Source organism: Henckelia pumila, chromosome 2, assembly GCF_033568475.1.
Source record: "Henckelia pumila isolate YLH828 chromosome 2, ASM3356847v2, whole genome shotgun sequence".
Taxonomy (NCBI): Eukaryota; Viridiplantae; Streptophyta; class Magnoliopsida; order Lamiales; family Gesneriaceae; genus Henckelia; species Henckelia pumila.
In genome coordinates this window covers 121,620,268-121,642,065 of record NC_133121.1, presented here as the reverse complement: position 1 = coordinate 121,642,065, position 21,798 = coordinate 121,620,268, and positions in this window count along the sequence as shown.

The following is a 21,798-nucleotide window of genomic DNA, read 5'->3' as shown; positions in this document are numbered from 1 at the left end:
GCCTTCGTCCGTAGTTAGCCCTTTGGAGTCGCTAGTCCCGGATGACTATAACCACACCTTGGTTATTACAGAACCTCTATTATAACCGATAGGGCCCTCAAGTGTATATCTCACACTATATAACTGAAGAAAGAAGCTCGGGAATTTGTATTTAGAAATGAATCTGAGAAGCCCTATTGATAAGCAAAATTCCCGGCCAGGATCGGAGCTTCCGATTTCAGGATCGGAGCTTCCGATCCAGTTCATTGCATGCATGTGTGACACGTCGGGATCGGAACTTCCGATCGGGCGATCGGAGCTTCCGATCGGGCAATCGGAGCTTCCGATCTGCTCTACGTTCAACACTTGTCAAAACTCGCGGTTGAGTCATCTAGCATTTCTGGCAGCTGGAGATCGGAACGTCCGTTCCAGGATCGGAGCTTCCGATCTCTGTGCTTCCGATGAGGTTCCGAAGTGGCTAGGATCGGAGCTTTCGATCTGGGTTCGGAGCTTCCGATCCAGCCCAAAGTCAAAAGCCCATATTTTCTTCCGAAGTCCAATAACACTCCGAAATTGATTAATTACCAACCCTTAATTATGTTTATCATATTATTATCTTAAAATGGAATCTGGGTTACTACATTCTCCCCACCTTTAGATATTTCGTCCGCGAAATAACATCTAAAGACAAATCAAGATAACAATATGAAACATTCAAATCATGTTTTATTACAACAACTGTAATTACAACTACATGGTAATCAAAAATAAAAAGCAAACAACTCAGGATATTCCGCTTGCATACGACTTTCAGTTTCCCAAGTTTCTTCTTCAACGCCTCGGCGCTGCCACTGTACCATCACAAGTGGTATAGTCTTGTTGCAAAGAACTTTCTCCTTTCTGTCTAGGATACGGATTGGTCGTTCAACAAAAGACAGATCTGGCTCTAGCTGAATATCAGTAGACTGAATCACATGAGATTCATCAGCTATGTACTGTCAAAGCAACGACACATGAAAAACATTATGTATACTGGAAAGATTTGGTGGTAAAGCCAAATGATATGCAACATCTCCGATCTTCTCCAGTATCTGGAAAGGCCCAATGAAACGAGGAGACAACTTGCCTTTCACGCCGAATCTCATCACCTTCCTGAAAGGTAATACTCGAAGGAACACATATTCACCAGGCTCAAACTGAAGTGGCCTGCGGTGAATATTAGCATAACTGGCTTGTCTATCTTGAGCAACTTTGATCCTATGCTTGATCAAATCTACCTTGTCTACAATCTGCTGCACCAATTCAGGACCCTCGACTTGTCGTTCCACGACTTCATTCCAGAATAACGGAGTACGACACCGTCAACCGTACAATGCCTCGAAAGGTGCCATATCAATACTACGATGATAACTGTTATTATAGGCAAATTCGATCAAAGGTAACTGATCCTGCCAGGATAAGCCAAAATCCATGAAATAAGAACGCAGCATATCCTCCAAAGTATGAATCGTCCGCTCTGACTGCCCGTCAGTCTCCGGATGATATGTAGTGCTCAAACTCAGAGTGGTACCCAACGCCTCCTGAAAAATACCCCAGAAACATGAGGTAAATCGTGGGTCTCTATCACTAACTATGCTCACTGGAATCCCATGCAATCGCACTATCTCCTGGATGTATAAGCGTGTCATGCGATCATAAGAATACTCCCGGTTATAAGAAATAAAGTGTGCTGATTTCGTCAAACGGTCAACAATGACCCAGATAGCATCACACTGACGTGAAGTCATAGGTAAGTGGGTAACAAAATCCATAGTCACGTGCTCCCACTTCCATTCGGGAATCTCAAGATTCTGCAGTAATCCACCTGGTCGTCTGTAACGCCCGGAATTATTTAATTTTAATCCGAGAATATTTAATTTGGGAATATTTGGAGTTTTAAATTCTAATATTATTAAATTATTTAGGATTGAAATTGAATGAAATGAGAAATTGAGGACTGAATTGAAGAGAAGCAATAATTGGAGGACCAAAGTGCAAAATCCTTATTTTGAATGGGACACTTGTTATGGAAAATTGATATTCACGTGTGAAACAACACATATTCCTATCAGATATTCAGAGGAAGGAATCGAGAGAAAGGAACAAAGAACTCCAAGCTTCTTTCTCATTTTCAAATTGAGATATCTTGAGCCTCGGGTATCCGTTTTCGATTCCGAAAGATGTTCTGGAACCCTTGCAACGAGACCTTCGATTTGATGTAAGTTTTCTGTTCTTTCATTATGGTTTGAGAAGTCGAAACTGGCAGATATCAGATGTGGTTATGAATTGTTGTTGATGAGCTTCTATAACTTGTTTTCTTGAAGTTGGGTTGAGGAATGATTGTTGTATCATGTTCTTATGATTTCTCAGCTATGATTCGATTTATATACCTACTGATATGTTGAGGATTATGTTGGTTTTGAATCCTATACAACTGATATGGTTATAGTTGCGTTCGGGATTGCCGAGTTTATACCGATATGCCGTCAAACTCTTGATTTGAAATGTTTTGCTAGTTTGTGCTCGAGCTGCTGTTGAGGTGTATAGTAGCTGATATTTCCTTGGTTGTATGCTTTGTTTTCAGTGTATAAACAAGACACATCGAGCTTGAGAACATCGCCTCCGAAACCGATAGAAGAAAGAACGAGGTTGGTAGCGTTTTGCCTTGATGTTTGAGTTGAAAATTGAGCAGATTTTGAGATAGGCTTATGGTTGATCTTGTACAGATTTTGACAAGTTAGAAGACACCATACACATTACATTTGAAAGGTAAAAGTGGACTACTATTTGAATGGGATTCTAACTCGAGATGGTTTGTATCGAGTTTCCCTAAATCACATACTTATTTGCTTAATGCTCTTCTATGTTTTATTGAATGAGTATTAGATGTTAATGAATTCTCTTGTGATGATATATATTGCATTCATCTTGAAAGACTTATTCTTTGATTTTGAAATGAACGGAAACATTCGAATAGACGATTTGAGGGATTATATATGTATGGTCTGGGTGGTTGATGTAGCCTAGCGTCTGAAATGCATATGTAGTGGCTTCAAAGTCTAGAGAAGTAAGATAAGTAGCCCCACCTCGATTGGGAGAGTCGGTGGTTAGCTATGATATCTTCTTCTCGGGATCCCAACCGACGAGATAAGAGATGAACCTTGTTTTAAAACATGCATTGTCTTTATTTATATCATGAGCTTGATATATGTTTTATATGCATGTTTAGTTGCTTTTACTGGGAAATCTATTTCTCACCGGAGTTATCCGGCTATTGTTGTGTTGTATGTGTCATGGCAATAGGCGGGATTGGAATAGGGTAAAAGCGAACATGAAGAACAAGGGGATGAGAGAATAGCGTGATGATCCGAGTATAGATGGTTTCTTGTGCTGTCAATGATAGTGTTGAGTCCAAACACATGAACATGTTATAGCTATTTGTACCAAGACATATTGGCTATGAGTTTGATGTTTTAATATTGTATACAAGACTTGTGATAATGTAAATAAGTTCTTAGAATTGGACTTGTTGTTGTATACACTATTCCATGTTGTTGTGTGAGCCTATTTGGAGTTGATTTTAAGGATTTATTATGATTCAATTCTATCAACTTTATCATGTGAGAATGCATGTTGGCTTATGACATTTGAATAGGTTTTGTATGAGTTGATATTGGATGAAAAATGCATGAAGGAACTCGTTTTTGACAGCAAAAGTTCTTCTGTTCTTTTTCTGGAAAATGCTCTCGCTCGATCGGTGAATTATCACAGATCGAGCGAGGCCATTATTGCAGGGACAGAAAACTTGAAGATTGTGGCTCGCTCGATCGGTGAATTGTTGCAGATCGAGCGAGGCCACCATTTTGTTGCACCCAAGAGTTGGGCCTTTGTGCTCGCTCGATCGGTAACTTTTTACCGATCGAGCGAGGTGCTCTGATTTTAAAAAAAAAAAAAATTTATTTTGTTTAGACTTTGATTCTTGTTTATTATTTATGATCATTTGATTAATGAGAAATTAGAACTCGGGTCGTCACAACAGGTGGTATCAGAGCGAGAAAATTCTGAACTAAGATAGATAGCGAGTGGGGTAGATCGAGTCTTCTTCCTTACTTGTTTATTATGCTATGATTTATTACATGCTTGACTTACATGGTATAAATGCTAGCATGTTTTACTTTCAAGTATTTTATTACATGATGTTGTATTTATTTTATTTGAAATTAGGATTTATAATGATTAAAGACGCATGCTTATTGCACTATCTGACATGATACAAGCATGTGATCTGTTGTTTACGACATGCTACCTGATTATCTGAGTTGATTGGAAGCATGTGCTATATGAATACCTCGATTATTTATTTACGATTGAATCAAAACCGAGTCTAGATCAGAGGTAAGATGATCAGAGGAGGACTGAAATAGATTTGATGATTATGGTATCCTAACCCTTTTGATAATCAGATATGTCTCGATGACCAGGCCGACCTCCTCTCAGACCACAGGTTCCTACTCCTAGGCCAGAGCAGACAGTGCATCCTCTGCCAGAACAAATAGTAGTACCTCCGATAGTGCCTCAAGCTACTGCAATTCCGAGTAATGAACAGGGAAGTACTTCTCGAGATATGACTGATATGTCAGCTACTCCGATGGAAATACTGCTCAAACGTTTTCAATCATACCATCCGCCTACACTGAAAGGTACTGAGAATGCAGTCGAATGTGAAGGATGGCTTGATGATATGGAGATGTTGTTTGATTCACTCGATTATGGTGATGAGCGGAGAGTCAGAATGATTGGGCACCAACTGCATGAGGTTGCGAAGAGCTGGTGGTTCACGACTAAGAAGGCTCTGGAGCGTAGAGGAACAGTACTCACCTGGACAGTCTTCAAAACTGAATTCTATCAACGATTCTTTCCGGTGTCTTACCGCAAAGATAAGGGTGCAGAGTTTGCTAATCTGAAGCAGGGAAATTTGAATATTGAAGACTATGTTGCAAAATTCTCTACATTGCTATGTTTTTCTCCACACGTTGCTGACAGTGATGAGGCTATGGCTGATCAGTTCATTAATGGACTAAATCCAGAGGTATTTACTTTGGTGAACACAAGGCGACCAAATACATTTGCTGATGCCTTGAACAGTGCCAAAGGAGCAGAAGCTGGTTTGATACAACAGCGAGGAGCTTTGTATTCTGTTCAACCTCCGAGACTGCCACAATCTTCAGCTCCAATTTCACAACAACCTCCTCGGTTTGAAAGTGGTGGCAGTAGCAGTGGCAAGAAGAAATTTTGGCAAGCTCGATGAAAGCAATTTAAGAGATCTGGGAGCAGTTCTTCGAGTTCGAGTGGGTCAAAACTGAAGTCTGGCATGGTTTGTAACAGTTGTGGTGGAAGTCATCCGACTGATCAGTGCCGAGGCGTATTTGGGAGTTTCCATATATGCCATCAGCCAGGACATTTTGCGAGAGTGTGTCCTCAAAGAGGTTCCGGACAGTCACGAGGTACAGAGTCATCACGATCAGTGGCTCAACCTGGGAGGCAAGCCTCATCTGTCCATTCCTTCCAACCACCACACCCACAGCAACAACCAAGGCTAGGAGGGAGTCAGACAGGTAGCCAGCCTTTGAGACAACAGGCTCATGTCTTTGCATTGACAGAGAAACAGGCACAGGGAGCACCGGATGATGTTATTGCAGGTAACTGTTCTCTTTATGGTTATCCTGCCTATGTATTGATAGATACAGGTGCATCCCATACATTTATCTCTGAACGATTTGTGTCATTACATGCTTTGCCTGCTGAATCTTTACCTGTTGTTGTATCAGTCTCTTCTCCTTTGGGGAGAGGTCTTATATCAATTCAGACAGTTAAGGATTGTTTATTACAGTACGACGGTAATGAAATAGAGATAGATTGTATTGTGCTTGGTTTGTCTGATTTTGACTGCATTATCGGAATTGATATGCTAACCAAGTATAGAGCTACCGTGGACTGTTTTCAGAAAGTGGTGAGGTTCAGACCTGAGATGGCTGGAGAATGGAAGTTTTATGGTAAGGGTTCTCGTGCTAAGATTTCTCTGATTTCTATATTATCCATGACCCGACTTTTGCAGAAAGGAGCGGAGGGATTTATTGTTTATGCAGTTGATATTTTGAAAGCTAGCCCGAAACTGGCTGACTTGCCAATGGTTAGTGAATTTGCGGACGTTTTTCCTGATGAGATTCCAGGACTACCTCCGTATCGTGAGATTGATTTCAACATAGAACTGATGCCAGGTACTGCACCGATTTCGAAAGCACCTTATCGAATGGCACCAGTTGAATTGAAAGAGTTGAAAGAGCAGTTGGAAGATTTACTGGCCAAGGGATACATTCGACCCAGTGTTTCTCCTTGGGGAGCTCCAGTACTGTTTGTTAGAAAGAAAGACGGTTCAATGAGATTGTGCATTGACTACCGGCAACTGAACAAGGCAACGGTAAAGAACAAATACCCTTTGCCTCGTATTGATGATTTATTTGACCAGTTGCAGGGTTCTTCTGTGTATTCCAAGATCGATCTGATATCTGGATATCATCATCTGAGAGTCAGGGATTCTGATATTCCGAAAACTGCGTTCAAAACCAGGTATGGCCACTATGAGTTTATAGTTATGCCGTTTGGTCTGACGAATGCTCCAGCTGTGTTTATGGCTTTAATGAACCGTGTGTTTCAGAAATATCTCGATGACTTCGTGATTATTTTTATTGATGATATTCTGATATATTCAAAGAATTTGATTGATCATTCTGAGCATTTGAGAATTGTGTTGAAAACTCTGAGATCTGAGAAACTGCATGCTAAACTGTCGAAATGTGAGTTTTGGCTGAAACAGGTTGTTTTTCTTGGACATATTATATCCGGAAATGGTATAGCTGTTGATCCAAGTAAAGTCGAGGCAGTGATCAGTTGGTCGAGACCAACATCTGTTCCTGAGATACGTAGTTTCATGGGTTTGGCTGGGTATTATCGTCGATTCATTAAAGATTTTTCCAGTATTGCGAAGCCGATTACTCAGTTGACTCAGAAAAATGCTCCATTCATCTGGTCTGAAGCTTGTGAATCCAGTTTTCTTGAGTTGAAGAAACGACTGACCAGTGCACCAGTCTTGACGATTCCTTCAGGTACTGGTGGTTTCACTGTTTATTGTGATGCATCTCATCGAGGTTTGGGGTGTGTTTTGATGCAGCGAGGGCATGTGATTGCTTATGCCTCGAGACAGTTGAAGCCTCACGAGACCAGATATCCGATTCATGATCTTGAATTGGCCGCCATTGTATTTGCTTTGAAGATTTGGCGACATTATCTGTACGGGGAACAGTTTGAAATCTATTCTGATCACAAGAGTCTGAAATATTTATTTTCACAGTCAGAATTGAATATGAGACAGCGGAGATGGCTTGATTTGCTGAAAGATTTTGATTGTGAGATTAAGTACTATCCGGGGAAATCGAATGCAGCAGCTGATGCATTGAGTCGAAAGGTATGTTCCTTGTCCTTATCGACGATTGGTGTATCAAATTTGATTGAAAACTGTTGTCTTTCTGGATTGGTATTTGATATGAATTATCAACCTCTTCGACTCTATCAAATTCAAGTTGAACCAGAGTTACTTTTGAGAATCAGAGAAGCTCAGAAACTTGATCAGAGTGTGCAGAATTCAATTGAGAAAGTCTTGTCAGGGCATGTGTCTGAATATCAGGTTCGAAATGATCTTCTTTATGTTCATAATCGCCTTGTAGTGCCTGATATTTCTGATGTGAGACAACAACTACTGACAGAGGCGCATTGTAGTCGATATAACATTCATCCTGGAGGGAGGAAGATGTACAATGATCTGAAGACTCGATATTGGTGGAAATCAATGAAGTCTGATATTACTGATTTTGTGTCTCGATGTCTTAATTGCCAATAGGTGAAGGCTGAAAGGAAGAAGCCGCCTGGTTTGTTACAGAGTTTATCAGTTCCAAAATGGAAATGGGATCATATTTCCATGGACTTCGTGACAAAGTTACCTCGATCTTCCAGAGGTTGCGATGCTATCTGGGTGATTATCGACAGATTAACAAAGTCAGCATGTTTTATTCCGTATCGTATGACATATCGACACGATCAGATGACAGAGATTTATGTCCGAGAAGTTGTCAGATTACATGGAGTGCCGAAGTCTATTGTATCAGATCGTGATCCTCGATTTACATCTCATTTTTGGTACAGCTTACAGAATGCTTTGGGTACTCAGCTACACTTGAGCACAGCGTATCATCCACAGACAGACGGACAGTCTGAGCGTACCATTCAGATATTGGAGGACATGTTGAGAGCTGTAGTGCTTGATTTTGGCACTAGTTGGAAAGAATCACTACCACTTTGTGAATTCTCGTACAACAACAGCTATCAATCGAGTATTGAGATGGCTCCGTTTGAAGCTCTGTATGGTAGAAAATGTCGATCTCCTCTTTATTGGGATGATATCTCTGAAATACCTGACATTGGGCCTGATATGATTCGAAATATGACAGAACAGGTGAAGCTTATTCAGAAAAGAATAAAGACAGCTCAGGACAGACAAGCGAAGTATGCCAATATTCGACGTCGACCTTTGTCTTTTGAATAGGGGGATCGTGTATTTCTGAAGATTTCTCCGTTCAGAGGCACCGTACGATTTGGCTAGCGAGGGAAGTTGTCTCCACAATATATCGGTCCGTGTGAAATTTTGGAGAAAACAGGCAATCTTGCCTATCGATTAGCTCTTCCTCCGGATTTATCTGGAATACATGATGTCTTTCATGTATCGATGCTTCGAAAATATCTTGCTGATGAATCTCATGTGCTTCAATCTGATGAGGCTGAACTCGACGAGACTTTGAGTTATTTCGAAAAGCCAATTCAGATTCTTGATCGTAAGGAGAAGCAACTTCGAACGAAGACTATTCCGCTTGTGAAAGTTCAGTGAAGTCGTCATGGTATGGAAGAAGCAACTTGGGAGACGGAATCGGATATGAGGCAACGATTTCCAGAGATATTTCATTGATGTGAGTCTCCTTTAGTTTTCTGTTATCATATGATCTGTTGATATTACTTGAGATTCGAGGACGAAATCGAGTCTTAGTGGGGGAGAATTGTAACGCCCGAAATTATTTAATTTTAATCCGAGAATATTTAATTTGGGAATATTTGGAGTTTTGATTTAAATTCTAATATTCTTAAATTATTTAAGATTGAAATTGAATGAAATGAGAAATTGAGGACTAAATTGAAGAAAAGCAAGAATTGGAGGACCAAAGTGCAAAATCCTTATTTTTAATGGGACACTTGTTATGGAAAATTTATATTCACGTGTGAAACAACACATATTCCTATCAGATATTCAGAGGAAGGAATCGAGAGAAAGGAACAAAGAACTCCAAGCTTCTTCCTCATTTTCAAATTGAGATATCTTGAGCCTCGGGTATCCGTTTTCGATTCCGAAAGATGTTCTGGAATCCTTGCAACGAGACCTTTGATTTGATGTAAGTTTTATGTTCTTTCATTATGGTTTGAGAAGTCGAAACTGGCAGATATCAGATGTGGTTATGAATTGTTGTTGATGAGCTTCTATAACTTGTTTTCTTGAAGTTGGGTTGAGGAATGATTGTTGTATCATGTTCTTATGATTTCCCAGCTATGATTCGATTTATATACCTGCTGATATGTTGAGTATTATGTTGGTTTTGAATCCTATACAACTGATATGGTTATAGTTGCGTTCGGGATTGCCGAGTTTATACCGATATGCCGTCAAACTCTTGATTTGAAATGTTTTGCTAGTTTGTGCTCGATCTGCTGTTGAGGTGTATAGTAGCTGATATTTCCTTGGTTGTATGCTCTGTTTTCAGTGTATAAACAGGACACATCGAGCTTGAGAACATCGCCTCCGAAACCGATAGAAGAAAGAACGAGGTTGGTAGCGTTTTGCCTTGATGTTTGAGTTGAAAATTGAGCAGATTTTGAGATAGGCTTATGGTTGATCTTGTACAGATTTTGACAAGTTAGAAGACACCATACACATTACATTTGAAAGGTAAAAGTGGACTACTATTTGAATGGGATTCTAACTCGAGATGGTTTGTATCGAGTTTCCCTAAATCACATACTTATTTGCTTAATTGCTTTTCTATGCTCTTCTATGTTTTATTGAATGAGTATTAGATGTTAATGAATGCTCTTGTGATGATATATATTGCATTCATCTTGAAAGACTTATTCTTTGATTTTGAAATGAACGGAAACATTCGAATAGACGATTTGAGGGATTATATATGTATGGCCTGGGTGGTTGACGTAGCCTAGCGTCTGAAATGCATATGTAGTGGCTTCAAAGTCTAGAGAAGTAAGATAAGTAGCCCCACCTCGATTGGGAGAGTCGGTGGTTAGCTATGATATCTTTTTCTCGGGATCCCAACCGACGAGATAATAGATGAACCTTGTTTTAAAACATGCATTGTCTTTATTTATATCATGAGCTTGATATATGTTTTATATGCATGTTTAGTTGCTTTTACTGGGAAATCTATTTCTCACCGGAGTTATCCGGCTATTGTTGTGTTGTATGTGTTATGGCAATAGGCGGGATTGGAACAGGGCAAAAGCGAACATGAAGAACAAGGGGATGAGAGAATAGCGTGATGATCCGAGTATAGATGGTTTCTTGTGCTGTCAATGATAGTGTTGAGTCCAAACACATGAACATGTTATAGCTATTTGTACCAAGACATATTGGCTATGAGTTTGATGTTTTAATATTGTATACAAGACTTGTGATAATGTAAATAAGTTCTTAGAATTGGACTTGTTGTTGTATACACTATTCCATGTTGTTGTGTGAGCCTATTTGGAGTTGATTTTAAGGATTTATTATGATTCAATTCTATCAACTTTATCATGTGAGAATGCATGTTGGCTTATGACATTTGAATAGGTTTTATCATGTGAGAATGCATGTCGGCTCGCTCGATCGGTGAATTGTTACAGATTGAGCGAGGCCACCATTTTGTTGCACCCGAGAGTTGGGCCTTTGTGCTCGCTCGATCGGTAACTTTTTACGATCGAGCGAGGTGCTCTGATTTAAAAGAAAATTATTTTGTTTAGACTTTGATTCTTGTTTATTATTTATGATCATTTGATTAATGAGAAATTAGAACTCGGGTCGTCACATCGTCGATGTTCAGCCTTGACCTGTTGACAAACCAAACATCTAGAAACAAATTGATACACACTCCTCTTAATCCCTTTCCACCAGAATCTAGTTCGCAAGTCCTTATACATTTTGATGCTTCCAGGATGAACTGATAATCGACTCCTGTGAGCTTGAGAAAGAATATTATTCCTGAGCTCCGCATCATTAGGTACAATCACTCGATTAGATAGGCACAATAAACCATCTGCCTGAAAATGGAATCCAGATGTATTATCTCCATTGGCTAGACGTGCCAAATGCTGAGTCTTAACATCAGATATCTGAGCATCTCTAATCCGAGAATACAATGCTGACTCGGATAGAATAGTATACAAACGAATCTCATTCCTCCCTTTCTTGTGCTTGAGCGTAAAACTCAATGAACAGCACTCTTGAATCATATGAGATACTTCACTAGTCTGAAGTGCAGAAAGTCTCACCTGCCGACTCAAGGCACCAGCAGTAAGATTAACAGAACCTGGATGATATTTGATTTCACAATCATAATCTTTCAGAAGATCCATCCAGCGTCTCTGTCGCATATTCAACTCCGCCTGAGTGAATAAATACTTCAAACTCTTGTGATCCGTAAATATCAAATTTCTCGCCATAAAGATAATGCCTCCAAATCTTGAGCGCAAATACAATGGCGGCTAACTCGAGATCATGTACTGGATAATTACTCTCATGCGTCTTCAACTGTCGAGAAGCATAGGCAATAACATGTCCATGCTGTGTCAGAACACATCCTAACCCCTGACCAGAGGCATCAGTATAGACAACATAACCTCCTGATCCAGAAGGTAGAGCTAGCACAGGTGCAGTAGTAAGACGTCTACGCAGCTCGTGAAATGACTCCTCACAATCCGAGGACCATATGAAGGAAACATCTTTCCGAGTAAGCTGAGTCAAAGGCCTTGACAACTGTGCAAAATTCTCGATGAACCGATGGTAATATCCAGCTAGACCCAAAAAACTACGAATCTCAGCAACCGTCGTCGGACGAGACTAGTTCAGCACTGCCTCTATCTTACTAGGATCAACAGATATCCCTTCATTAGAAATCACATGACCGAGAAACACTACCCGATCAAGCCAAAATTCACACTTGCTCAATTTCGCATACAGCTGCTTATCTCGTAACGTCTGTAAAACAATCCTTAGATGATGTGCATGCTCATCCTTGTCATGAGAATAGACAAGAATATCATCAATGAAGACGATGACAAATCTATCCAGATACTCTCAAAATATCTGATTCATCAGATTCATGAAGACTGCCGGTGCATTCATCAAACCAAATGGCATAACCAGAAATTCATAATGCCCGTATCTGGTCCTAAAAGCAGTCGTAGATATATCTGAGTCTCGTACCCGCATCTGATGGTATCCAGATCTCAGATCTATCTTCGAGTAAACAGAAGTACCCTGTAGTTGATCGAATAGATCATCATTCCGCGGCAAAGGATACTTATTCTTGATGGTGACACGATTCAACTGCCTGTAATCAATACATAATCGCATCGATCCATCCTTCTTCTTGACAAATAAAACAGGTGCTCCCCACGAAGAAACACTCGGACGAATATATCCCTTATCAAGCAGATCCTGTAACTGCTGTTTCAATTCCCTCATCTCTGACGGTGCCAGACGATAAGGTGCTCGGGATATAGGCGTAGTTCCTGGTACTAGATCAATACCAAATTCAACCTCTCGAACCGGAGGAAAACCAGGAATCTCATCAGGGAATACGTCAGGAAACTCGCTGACAACCGGTAACTGATCAATACCCGTACTACTCGTGGACATATACACTGCATAGATGAGGTAGCCCTCCCCACCTGACTCCAAGACATGACATGCCTTCAGAGCCGAAACAAGTGGCATCGAAGGTCGCGCACCCTCACCATAAAAATACCAGCTATCACCCTCAGTAGGATGAAACTGTACCAGACGCTGATAACAATCCACAGTAGCATGATACAAAGTCAGCATATCTATTCCCAAAATAGAGTCAAAATCTGCCATCGCTAATATAATCAAATTAGCTGCTAACACATTACCCTCAAACTCCAGAAGGCAACCCATCACTAGACGCTTAGTTACTATCTCTTGCTCCAACGGAGTAGATACAACTAAATCCATATCTAATGATACATAAGATAATCTATGTCTCTTAACAAAGCGACTAGAAATAAAGGAATGCGATGCTCCAGTATCAATTAATACAAGTGCAGGAATACCACATAACAGAAAGGTACCTGCCAACATGCGATCACTTCCCTCTGTAGCCTGCTCCTGAGACAGAGCAAACACCTGCCCTTGAGTCTGGGGACGATAACCAGAAGAACTCTGTGGTGCTGGCTGCTGACGTGGAAAAGTAGAAGCCTGAGATCCAACCTGGGATCCCGATCCACTAGCAGAACTCATACGCTGAGGACAATCTCTTCGCAGATGTCCCTGCTGACCGCAAATATAACAAGCACCAGTAGCTCTCCGACATGAAGCTGCAGGATTCTTCCCTCCACAGTGACTACAAAACTCCTCCTTCTTCTTCTTCTTCCCAAAACGGAACATACCTCGTGAACCACGAGATCCAGATGAAGTAGTAGGAGTAGAAGAAGACGTAGGTACATATTGCACAACAGATTTAACTCGAGGCTCAAAAGATCCACTAGGCTGTGCTGGCATCATCAACTGTGCCCGCCTGTTGCTAGTCTCCACAAGACGGCAACGGTTCACCAAAGTCTCAAAAGATACCGGGTCATCACAGACAACAACCTGAGAGTAGATATCTTGGTTCAAACCTTGTAGAAAGATATCATACTTCGATGCATCACTCTCATTAATATGAGGACTGAAAGGTAGTAGATCAAGAAATCGTTGCTGATATTGATCAATAGTCATTGATCCTTGCCTCAGAGTAAGCAACTCCATAGATCGTGCTTGGCGAACAGCCGGAGGAAAATACAATTTCTGGAACTCCCGACAGAAATCCCCCCAAGTCACCTGTCCTCTCTCAGTACGTGCCTGAGCAGCTTTGGCATCCCACCAAAAACGTGCTCGATACTCTAGAACAAATTCTAGAACTTCCAATTTCTGATCCTCAGTACAATCGAAAGCACGAAAAGTACTCTCGAGTTTAGACATCCAACTCCTTGCCTGTTCAGGATTCTCGCCTCCCACCAAGGGTTTCGGTCCTACTTGCATGAATTTATTGATAGAGTAGCGACGTCTACCCTCATGATGACGATGTTGATCATCATGATGGCGATGATGACGATGATGATGACCACCTCCCTGGCCAACACTACCTTGACTCTCGTCAGCCATATCCTGAATAGAATTGCACATTAAAATCCCAAATGCGCAAGAATTACTAGACTAAATCCCAAGTACTAATCCCAAAATCTAAGCATGCTCTGATACCAAAAATGTAGTGACCCTGCATGGAATCACCTACTAACTGGCAACTAATAGCATGCATTAAACTTAATACAGCAAAATACTTAACAGATTAAAAACGTGCGGAAACTAAACCATAATTTACATATCAGCTTAGTAACATAATCCAGGCTTAAATCTGTAGTGATACAACCAAATCGAAACCTTAAACAGTAAACATTATACAACTATATCGAATCCTGCTGTATAATAAAATCCTCAAGGCTCCTGCTCCCTAGTTCTGCCTTGAACTACCAGCTTCGTCCATCCTGCGACCTGCCCCATGGAATAGGGTGTCCAAGATAACAACTAGGACGTGAGCGCTAACGCCCAGTACATAGACATGAGTAAACATATGTATATAATGCATGCAACATGATGACTGGTACAGGGTCATCTGAAAAATCATGCTCAAAATCGGCGCCACATGAGTGCTGCCACCGCACGGATCAACCTCTGGGTGCAACCACACTCGTCTAGTACACCAGAGTAGACAGACATAAATGCCCCCGCCGTCACGGTACTCTCAGTGATAGACTATCGAGTATATAGCTGAGCGGCTCTATAGTCAGGTATAACAAGGTATAGGCTCAACGTGTATATGCACATTCATATGAGTATAGAAAACGATAAATCATACATCATGCCATATAATAATGCCAAATAAATGCAACATATAAACATGTATACTCGCTGGCAATCTCAGTCAATGTGTACGTACCTCTAGGCTAGTTCAAGTAAAATAGGATCCTAGGTTTCAAGCCTATATTCAAAAGTTCACCGTATCACTACATAAATTTTATAAGCCTTAACTAAGCTAATAAGTACTCCCAAAACTTAAACAGATTCCCGGACCATACCTTCGTTCGTAGTTAGCCCTTTGGAGTCGCTAGTTTCGGATGACTATAACCACACCTTGGTTATTCCAGAACCTTTATTATAACCGATAGGGCCCTTTAGTGTATATCTAACACTATATAACTGAAGAAAGAAGCTCGGGAATTCGTATTTAAAAATGAATCTGAGAAGCCCTATTTATAGGCAAAATTCCCGGCCAAGATTGGAACTTCCGATTTCAGGATCGAAGCTTCCGATCCAGCTCATTGCATGCATGTGTGACACGTCGGGATCGGAACTTCCGATCGGGCAATCGGAGCTTCCGATCTGCTCTACGTTCAACACTTGTCAAAACTCGCGGCTGAGTCATCTAGCATTTCTGGCAGCTGGAGATCGGAACGTCCGTTCCAGGATCGGAGCTTCCGATGAGGTTCCGAAGTGGCTAGGATCGGAGCTTCCGATCAGGCCCAAAGTCAAAAGCCCATATTCTCTTTCGAAGTCCAATAACACTCCGAAATTGATTAATTACCAATCCTTAATTATGTTTATCATATTATTATCTTAAAATGGAATCTGGGTTACTACATTCTCCCCACCTTTAGATATTTCATCCGCAAAATAACATCTAAAGACAAATCAAGATAACAATATGAAACATTCAAACCATGTTTTATTACAAAAACTGTAATTACAACTACATAGTAATCAAAAATACAAAGCAAACAACTCAGGATATTCCGCTTGCATACGACTTTCAGTTTCCCAAGTTGCTTCTTCAACGCCTCGGCGCTGCCACTGTACCATCACAAGTGGTATAGTCTTGTTGCAAAGAACTTTCTCCTTTCTGTCTAGGATACGGATTGGTCGTTCAACAAAAGACAGATCTAGCTCTAGCTGAATATCAGTAGACTGAATCACATGAGATTCATCAGCTATGTACTGTCGAAGCAACGACACATGAAAAACATTATGTATACTGGAAAGATTTGGCGGTAAAGCCAAACGATATGCAACATCTCCGATCTTCTCCAGTATCTGGAAAGGCCCAATGAAACGAGAAGACAACTTGCCTTTCACGCCGAATCTCATCACCTTCCTGAAAGGTGATACTCGAAGGAACACATATTCACCAGGCTCAAACTGAAGTGGCCTGCGGCGAATATTAGCATAACTAGCTTGTCTATCTTGAGCAACTTTGATCCTATGCTTGATCAAATCTACCTTGTCTACAATCTGCTGCACCAATTCAGGACCCTCGACTTGTCGTTCCCCGACTTCATCCCAGAATAACGGAGTACGACACCGTCGACCGTACAATGCCTCGAAAGGTGCCATATCAATACTACGATGGAATCTGGGTTACTACACTATTATTCATGAAGATAGAAGGTATGAAAACACATAACACAAATCTTCATAACATAGATGCAATGCACAGTTTGAAGGAAAAAGAAAAACATTAATGAGAATCGAAATCAAGTAATTTTTTGAATAATTAAAACATACAAGTATTACAAAATAAATTTTATAATGTATATACAAGATGATAATCATAGCATATATATGGCCTAGATTAGGATATGTTTTTTATTCAAGAAAATCTTGTAAGATGTTCGGCTTCTAGGGAGGGACAAAGGTGTGTGGAGAAGTGTACCAAACTAATTGGACTGCACCTGCACTATAATCTACAAAATCCTATAGTACACTGGTGATGTATTATGCGTATCCCATTTATCTTTCATTTTGAAGATTTGTCTAATTTAAAATCCACACGAAACATGAAATTCCAAATTATTTATTGTGAGACCTCGGTTCTAAACATCAATTAAAGGAGTAATTAAATTAAGCAAGCATTAAAAGCCAACAAATTTTTTTTAAAAAAAAAGCAGGGCCCGCGCGGGCGCGCACGGTGCCCTGGCTCATGCGCGGCCGCGCCCTTTTGAGGCGCGGCCGCGCATGACGCCCTGCCCAAAAAGGGGCGCGGGCGCGCCTCCCTGGCTGCTACGGTGCTAGAATCGCCAAAAACGAGAACATCAAGCCATACAATACTCCGAAACATAAACATGCGTTACAACTTGGTTCCTCCATTTAAAACAGGAGTTCTGGAGTTCAACAAACAAACCAAAGTCGAGATCATGCAACAACAATATAATGATGAAGTTCGATAAATAAACATGTTCTAACATATACTAGATTGACATGCTGGAATCGACTTCTAGACCGAGTCTCACTTCTACATCTTTCCCTCGAAGCTAATCATGCCTCTTCTGACTTGGTCCTGCCCCACCTGTTGCGAAGTACACATAAAAACAAAGACAACAGCCGGATAAACCGGTGAGAATAATATTCCCAGTAAAAGAGACTAACATACAATCAAATAAACATATCAAATCATACTATGAATTCATTCCTCATATTATCAATTAATCCATTCAAGTACTGAATTAAAATGATATGCATGTCTTTAAAACTTCTGGATTATCAGACTCAGATAATCAATTGGAATTCTTCTTTCTTTCTTTGGTTTGGGATTCCGAGGTTAAAACATCCTACAATTACACCGACTTCCCTCTCGAGGTGGACGTGACATGCTTTAATCCTCTAGACTCGAGGGAATTATAGTGAGCTACTCGACAAGGTAGTAAATCTCCTACCAAGCTACTCGACTACAATCCCTAGATCGTCTAATTCAATCTGAATAAATCAAGTCTCAATATGAATGCATATGTAATCTCATGCACTCAATATAAATTCAATCATATAATCAAATAAGCAGTCAAAATATGCAGTATGTGATTTCTTCTAGGACACTCGAATCAATCCAGATTCGAGTTAATCGTCCTATTCCATTCCAAAGTCAAATTATACCTCTTCTTTGACGTTCCAAAACTTCAATCTGAAAACAACAATTCCTCAATAAAATCCAAGTCAAGTTAAATCAATCGATAAAGAAGGACATCGATACTATACCGGCTCAACTCTTCCAAACTGATCAAGACTGCAAGGCTCGCAACTCCAAAGACTTCAAATCAATCTATCAGAAGAAGTCATAGCGATCAAAATCGATATCAAAACTCATACTAAGCTCGGTATTACTCAAAACATCGAAACGATATCCAAAACTCAAACTGACGGCATAACGGCTGTAAACTGACCAAATCGAAAATGCAGACAGCAAAACAACAACTCAACAAACTCATTACAATCCTCAAACATCAAACCCAACACAATATCAACACATCTCAAAAACAAGATTTTCGAAAATGACAAGAAAAATCATAACAATTCCGATCGTCGTTAGATCTTCGAACCGTCTTAGATATATGATCACTGCTAACTCATAATCATCCTCTCCGAATATAAACAAATTCTGACAACATCGATAAATTCAAACTTCTCAGAATTAAGATAAACTTACTTCCAAACGGAGCACTCGTCGCTGTGATCGTAGATATCAAGTCAGAAATCAATTCTATCGGACGGATTGAGCTAGAATCGAAATCACAAAGCTTGGGGAAAAGCTTTCGGTCGCTTCAATGGATGGAACACGGTCTGGAGAAGAAGATGAGATGATTAAAAGAGACTAAGTCAAAGTAGATAATATAACAAATCCCATATTTGCATTTCAGTCCCTAAAATTTCCAAAAACTGCAAATTAGACCCTGATCAATAAAAAGTCCGGTCTCGAATTTTGAAATCACTGATTATCTCAAATAACATCAATTAAGATAAAAACGGGGCGTTATAATTCTCCCCCTCTAAGAAAAGATTTCGTCCTCGAAATCATCGATATCAACTCATAAGAAGAATTTAAGAATTCAAGAACAGAATTAAGAACTCACATCAGATGAATAAATCAGGAAATCTCTGCCTCATCTCAGATTCTGTTTCCCAAGTTGCTTCTTCGACTCCGTGACGACTCCACTGAACTTTTACCAACGGAATCGATTTGGTTCTGAGTTGCTTCTCCTTTCTGTCAAGGATCTGAATCGGTCTCTCAAAGTAACTCAGAGTTTCATCAAGTTCGGCTTCGTCAGGCTGAAGCACATGAGAAGGATCGGGATGGTATTTCCTCAGCATCGAGATGTGAAAGACGTCGTGAATACCAGATAAAGAAGGAGGAAGTGCTAAACGGCAGGCTAGATCGCCTATCTTCTGTAAAATCTCATACGGACCGATGAATCTGAAAGAGTGGGTGCCCGGTGAGCCAACTTGTGGCTAAGGGCTTTGATGACTCTTTGTATAAACAATCTTTTGTTTAATATAATTTACACTTTTATTAATGGCAATGACTTTATCTTTCTTCATATTGTTATATTGTGATATACTATTGTTGTTTTGATAAAGACCTTGAATATACTACAGTGTATGTAATATGTGGTAGAACATGGAGATGTCTATCATGAAACACATCTTATAGTCACTGTATATTCTAAACTGTTCCTAGTCAATTGAGCCGTCCGATAATAAGGATAAGGATCGCTCGAGTTTGAGACTAGCATTTGCGATGCAGAGTACCACGTTTCATTGGTAAGGAACATAGAGATGTTCGAAGCATGCAAATGGATATTCATATGATGAATGATCGAACTACCCTATCCGGACTTTCCAAGTGGTTATCACTTATCGAGTGGAAAAAGTCCGCGGTTTTGGTTGTACACCATTAGTCCTTACTACTTGAGACATCATTGAGACTCTATATGCTAGTACTGTGCTTTGACTCGTTTACCGACTCTATTGGGGTCATCAGGTGTCGGGATTGGGTACAGTTACAACACATATAGGAGTCGATTCTTTGTTGTCAAGGATTCACCACATACTTGCGAGTGTGGATATCCTATGCGATCTGAGGAGATATTAGTGTGACGAATCTCTGGCCAGAGTACATGATGTGATTTAAGAAATGGTTTCTTAGTAGCACATGCGATGTCACTATTTGATCTTCAAGATGCATTGCATAGTTATCGAATCTCGAGCGACTCTCGATATACCAATGGTTGTTGATTCGATCGGGATATATGGATGAAGGGACCGTACTGTACGCTAACCAAAATCTACTGGTTCTTGTAGGCACTATCAGTGATACCTAGGGAATCATGGGGCGATGTTGCTAGGCGCTCATACCATGATTCGATGGGCAAGTCGGAAATTGTTGTTCCGAGTCACAAGGAGTCGTGAGCCCACGGCTAGCTGTATCCCTGAACCATTGAGGGTCACACAGTGTAATGGATTTTTAATCCCCGTTGAGATAGTTAAATTTAAAGAGTTAAATTTAATGAACGAAGAAGTTGGACTTCTTATTTAAGAGTAGAGGAGTAAGATTTCCTAAAATGACATAGGGATGGCCATTTTTGGAAATCACTGAATTCGGATTTAAAAAAATTTATCTTGACTTTAAAAGGTGCAGAAATGGTTTCTGTGCACATTGGTGAAATCGGTTTATCAATCGGAGTCACGATGGATTTTATATTAATTTCTGAACATGCGGGCTTTGCTTGTCGGGCTTGAACTTATGACTAATGGGCCCTAAGCTGTTAGTGGCCTACATTATAAATAAGTTATTGCAGTACAGAAATTACAGACAACAGGTCACAAGGATTTTTCGAAAACCCTAGTCTATTTTTAAAAGGTGGCCGTCCCCCCCCCCCCCCCCTCTCCCTCTACTCGAGAAAAATCCAGCTTGTGATTTTGAATTACAGTCTGGTTTAACGGATCAAATTCGTTAATCTCTTCGTAGAAAACTTCTGATAGATTTTCTAGTGCAATCTATCAGAGGGATTAAATCTCTGTTCGTGGACCTGATTGAAGAACAGTTCGTCCATCAGTTCCAGGGATATACAACAAGAGCAGAGAAATCTGTTGGTGTCCAAAATCTCGATTCGAGATTAAAGGTAAAAATTTTATAATTGTTATTTAATTTTTACACACACAATTTAATCGTAAAGATTTGATACCCAATATGGAATCGTTCCATATAATAAATATTTTTAAACTTCCGCTGCACCGGGTATCAATCCTAATTGATCTGATCGCCGCGTTCTACAACAGTGGTATCAAAGCCAGGTTGCTCAGATCAAGCGATTAAATTAATCGATTGTACAAAAATTTTTTAGACCTCGGTTTTTGAAACAAAATAAATATTTTAAAAATAAAAATATTTTTTTTTTCCGGGCAAAAACCTGGGCAGCGATTGGATCGCTGCCCGGGAGGGGCAGCCGGGCTGCCCGGCCCGGGAACGTCCC